Below are 5,872 nucleotides of genomic sequence, written 5' to 3' on the forward strand. Positions count from 1 at the left end.
ACACAGCCCAACCATATATCAGACAATAGAAACAGAATCAGAAATGAAAAAGATGATAGAACTAGTGGACAAGGATGTTAAAACAGAGACTATAAATTTGTTTATATGTTCAAAATGTAAAATAAACATGAACATAATGAGATAAATGGAAGATATAAATATGGGCACTGTAGAACTCTTAGAGGTGACAAAATACCAGGATAAAAAATTTACTGGATAAGCTAATGGCAGGTCAGAGACTGTAGAAGAAATATTAAATTTAAAGACATAGCAATAGAATATATCCAAAATGCATCAAAGAGAAAAAGAAGACTGACAAAACGAAGTTTCGGTGACTTGCGGGAATATTAAAGCACATAGTATATACAGACTTGGTGTCCCAGAAAGAGATGAGACAGACTGGGGCAGAAAAATAATGGCTCAACAGTTTCTAACTTTGTTGAAAGCTATAAATACAGAGAATAAAGAATCTCAGTGAACTTCAAGAAAGAGGCACACATATACCCACCCCAAACCACTCCAAAGCATACAACAATCAAGCCATTGAAAACTAGAAGACTGGTTGACTGAACAAAGGTACTTTACACATATCAGAACAACTAGAAAAAGACATTGTGCACACATAGGAAAAAGATTAGTACCGACCTCTTATAAGAATACTTAGGTCCAAAAGCAATGGAACAGTGACTTTTAAGTAGGAAACAACCCACCCCCGCCAAAAAAAAAAAAAAAAAAAAAAAAACAAAAACCCTTGTCTACCCACAATTTTCTAACCAGTGAAATTATCCCTCAGAAATGAATACTAAGGTGGGGCCCAGATGGCCAACTAGAAGCAGCAGCCATCAGAGGCTCCCATTGCAAAGAACCATAATAGCATGTGAATCCTGTATCAACAGCCAAGGTAGCCAGGTTCTCTCATCAGACCTAATGAGGTGGCTGTCGCGATCCACAGAGAAGCAGGAAGAGTAGTGTGGTATGACTGCATACCCCAGAGCCATACGGGGCAGGGGAGACCCCACCCCCAAGCCAAGGGAGGCGGTGAGTTAGAGTGCTACCCAGCTGGGGAAACTGTGCTTTTTTCATGGAACTGTGTAACCCAGGGATCAGAAGACCTCCCTTGTGAACCCACACCACTGGGGCCTAGGGTCCCAACCCCAAAGCTGTGCAGATTCCCAACAGCCTCTGAGCTAGAATCTGCTTAAGCCTGACAAGTTCCCAGGGGGAGTGGGGACCAGCACCACAGCTGCAGCTGCCTGCTGTCTAAACCATTTGAGCTCCTTGGGGAAGGGACAGCAGCCAGCACTGGGACTTATAACTGCCTAACACACTAAGCTCGCTGGGCAGGGAAAGGGCAGCATCCATCTCTAGAGCTCCAGGCTGTACTTTTCTACTGCTGGAGCCAGGGGAGCTGGACAGCTTGGTTCCACGAGGTATCTCCCCCAGCCCAACACACTGGCTGTGGCAGACTGCAGCCAGAGTGCCTCTTCAGCCTCATCTTGACTCATCCTTCCTCACTGGGTGGGGCCTCCATGCAGGAATGCCAACGACTCCAGCTAGAGCCTCAGGGACAGAACCCTGATCTCTCTGAGCCTGACCCTATAGGGGTAGGGATGGCCGTAGTCTCTGTGGACTAGCAGACTTAGCGTTTCCTCCTGGTAGTTCTGAGAAATCCAGGCAGCCCAGATGAGTGGGTTTCCCCCAGCAAAACACACCCCTCCACCAAGGAGCAGTCAAATTACTTCATTAAACAGGTCCTGTTCCCTGTGCCACCCAATGGGGTGAGACCCTCAAACAGGGGCTATTAGACATCTATACAGGAGCAATCCTACTGGCATCAGGTTGGTGCTCCTTGAGGTCAGAGATCCCAGAATAAGGAGCAGGCACTTGTCTTTGCTGTTCTCCAGCCTCCTTGAGTGACATCTGCAAGCATGGGAGTGAACCAGATGAATACAGCCTGAAGTGAAACCCCAGCAAACAGCACCAGCCCTACAGAAGAGGGACCTTACCATTACAAACAAACAAACAAAACAACAACAGCATCAACAACAAAAGTTCCCACAAAAACCCCATCCAACGGTCAGCAGCCTCAAAGATCGAAACTAGACAAACTCTTGATGATAAGAAAAAATCAATGAAAAAATGCTAACACCCAAAAGGTCAGAGTGGTTATTCTCCTTCAAATAGTTGCAATGCGTCTCCAGCAAGGGTACAGAACTGGACAGAGGATGAGATGGATGAATGGAGAGAAGTAGGCTTCAGAAGATGGGTAATAAAAAGGCTCTGCTCTGTAATCCCAGCACTTTGGGAGGCCGAGGTGGGCAGATCATGAGGTCAAGAGATTGAGACCATTCTGGCCAACATGGTGAAACTCCATCTCTACTAAAAATACAAAAAATTAGCTGGGCATGGTGGTGCATGCCTGTAGTCCCAGCTACTCGGGAGGCTGAGCAGGAGAACTGCTTGAACCCGGGAGGCAGAGGTTGCAGTGAGCCGAGATTATGCCATTGCACTCCAGCCTGGCACCTGGTGACTGAGCGAGACTGTCTCAAAAAAAAAAAAAAAAAAAAGCTCTGCTGAGCTAAAGAACCATGATCTAAGCCAATGCAAAGAAGCTAAGAACCTCGAAAAAAGATTAGAGGAGCTGCTAACTAGAATAACCAGCTTAAAGAGGAACATAAATGATCGATGGAGCTGAAAAACACAGCATGAGAACTTCATGAAGCACACAAAAGAATCAATAGCCAAATCGACCAAGTGGAAAAAAAGGATATCAGAGTTCAAAGACCACCTTGCTGAAATAAGGCATGCAGACAAGATTAAAGAAAAAAGAATAAAAAGGAGCAAACAAAACCTCAAAGAAATATGGGACTATGTAAAAAGACCAAACCTGTGATTGACTGGAGTACCTGAAGGAGACAGGGAGAATGGAAACGAGCTGAAAAACATACTTCAGGATGTCATCCAGGAGAACTGCACCAACCCAGCAAGACAGGCCAGCATGCAAATTCAGGAAACACAGAGAACACCATTAAGATACTGCATGAGAAGAGCAACCCCAAGACACATAATCATCAGATTACCAAGCTTGAAACAAAGGAAAAAATGTTAAGGGCAGCCAGAGACAAAGGTCAGGTCACCTACAAAGGGAAGCTCATTCAGACTAAGAGTAGATCTTTCAGCAGAAACTCTACAAGCCAGAAGAGACTGGGAGCCAGTATCAAACATTCTTAAAGAAAAGAATTTCCAACCCCGAGTTTTGTATCTTACCAAACTAAGCTTCATAAGCGAAGAAGAAATAAAATCTGTTCCAGATAAGCAAATTCCAAGAGATTTTGTCACCATCAGGCCTGGCTTGCAGGAGCTCCTCCAGGAAGCACTAAATATAGAAAGAAAAAACTGGTACCAGCCACTGCAAAAGAACACCAAAATATAAAGACCAATGACACTGTGAAGAAACTGTATCAACTAGTGTGCAAAATAACCAGCTAGCATCATGATGACGGGATCAAATTCACACATAACAATACTAACCTTGGTGAGGCACAGTGGCTCGCACCTGTAATACCAGCACTCTTGGAGGCCAAGGCGGGTGGCTCACCTGAGGTCAGGAGTTTGAGACCAGCCTGGCCAACACGGTGAAACCCTGTCTCTATTAAAAATACAAAAATTAGCTGGGTGTGGTGACAAGCACCTGTAATCCCAGCTACTAGGGAGGCTTAGGCAGGATAATCGCTTGAACCCAGGAGGTGGAGGTTGCAGTGAGCCAAGATCATGCCATTGCTCTTCAGTCTGGGCAATGAGAGTGAAACCCTGTCAAAACAAAAAACAAACAAAACCAACTAACTTTAAATGTAAATGGGCTAAATACCCCAATTAAAAGACACAGACTGGAAAACTGGATAAAGTGTCAAGACCCATGAGTGTGCTGCATTTAGGAGACTCATCTTACATGCAAATACACACATAGGCTCAAAGTAAAAGGATGGAGGAAAATTTACTAAGCTAAGAGAAAGAAAAAAACAAAACAAAAAACAGGGGTTGCAATCCTAGTCTCTGATGAAACAGACTTTAAACCAACAAAGATCAAAAAAGACAAAGAAGGCCATCCCAGTCACCTTCACCAGGCAGTGGAACCCTCAGGCTCCTGAGCGTCAAGATGGTTCATGCTAAGAGATGGACCCTGAAGGAGCACTTTGTTGGCAATCCTACTAGTAGTGACTTTGAGTCGAAGACAGCTGAGCCCCCACCCTTAAAAAATGGAGAGGTCCTGCTTGAAGCTTTGTTCCTCACCATGGATTCTTACATGACAGTGGCAACCAAAATACTGAAGGAAGGTGATACAATGATGGGGCAACAAGTGGCCAGAGTTGTGGAAAGTAAAAATATAGCCTTACTAGCAGGAACCATTGGACTGGCTCCCTCAGGCTGAACAAGCACACTCCATTTCTGATGGGAAAGATCTTGAAAAGCTGCCAACAGAGTTGTCCTACACAGTGCCACTGTCTTACTTTGGCTGACTTGACCTCTGTGGTGTGAAGGGTGGAGAAACAGTGATGGTTAATGCAGCACCTGGAGCTGTGGGCTCTGCGGTGGGGCAGGTTGCAAAGCTCAAGGGCTGCAAAGTAGTTGGAGCAGTAGGGCCTGACAAAAAGATTGCCTACCTTAAAAAGCTTGGATTTGTTGTTGTCTTTAACTACAAGACAGTAGAGTCTTTGAAGAAACTTTGAAGAAAGCCTCTCCTGATGGATACGATTATTATTTTGATAACATAGGTGGAGAGTTTTCAAACATTGTTATCTCTCAGATGAAGAAATTTGGAAGAATTGCCATATGAGGAGTCATCTACATGTAACAGTACGGGGCCACCTTCCCCAGGCCCACCACCAGAGATTTTTATCTATCAGGAGCTTCACATGAAAGATTTCATCATCACCTGCTGGCAAGGAGATGCCCGCCAAAAAGCTCTGAAGGACATGCTAAAATGGGTCTCAGAGGGTAAAACCCAGTTCAGGAATATATCACTGAAGGATCTGAACACATGCTAGCTGCATTTATGGGAATGCTGAAAGGAGCTAAGGTGGGGAAAACAGTGAAAGTATAAAAAAATGGCACGTGGAGTCTGGAGCCCATTTAGATGATCACATAATTTGTTTTTCACCATTTAGCAAAAATGTATACTACTTAAATGTCTAAGAAATAGTACTTGTAACGAGTCTGACCTACCTAATAAAATGCATTTAAGTGGTATGTAATTAGTGATGGAGGGTGAAAATTTCAGTCAACAACAACCAGCCATCTCACTGTTCACTACAGCTTCTTCTGAGTTGTGGTCGAAAATAATGTCTTTGAAGTTTGAAAGTTTACCAAACACTGCATGTTCTCACTTATAAGTGGGAGCTGAACAATGGACACAGGGAGGGGAACAACATATATTAGGGCCTGTTGAGGGGGTGGGGGCGAGGGAGAACATCAGGATAAATAGCTAATGCATGCAGGGCTTAATACCTAGGTGATGGGTTGATCGGTGCAGCAAACCATTGTGGCATATGTTTACTTACGTTCTTCACATGTATCCTGGAATATGAAATAAGATAAAAAGACAAAGAAGGGCACTGCATAATGGCAAAGGGATCAATTCAACAAGAAAAACTAAGTATCCTAAATATATATGCACCCAATACAGGAGCACCCAGATTCATAAAACAAGTTCTTAGAGACCTAGAAAGAGACAGACTCTCACACAATAATGGTGGAAGGCTTTAACACCCCACTGTCAATATTAGACATATCAATGAGGCAGAAAATTAACAAGGATATTCAAACTTGAACTCAGCTCTGGATCAAGTGAACCTAATAGACATCTACATAACCT

At 43.8% G+C, this 5,872-nt stretch overlaps 1 pseudogene; it reads left to right on the plus strand.

The window, feature by feature from the left end:
• The first annotated feature begins 4,114 nt into the window (after positions 1-4,114).
• LOC116543407 lies at positions 4,115-5,247 on the plus strand (annotated as a pseudogene).
• Positions 5,248-5,872: the final 625 nt, after the last annotated feature.

The sequence above is a fragment of the Sapajus apella genome, unplaced genomic scaffold, assembly GCF_009761245.1.
Source record: "Sapajus apella isolate SASKATOON/1434 unplaced genomic scaffold, GSC_monkey_1.0 scaffold187, whole genome shotgun sequence".
In the NCBI taxonomy this organism is placed as follows: domain Eukaryota; kingdom Metazoa; phylum Chordata; class Mammalia; order Primates; family Cebidae; genus Sapajus; species Sapajus apella.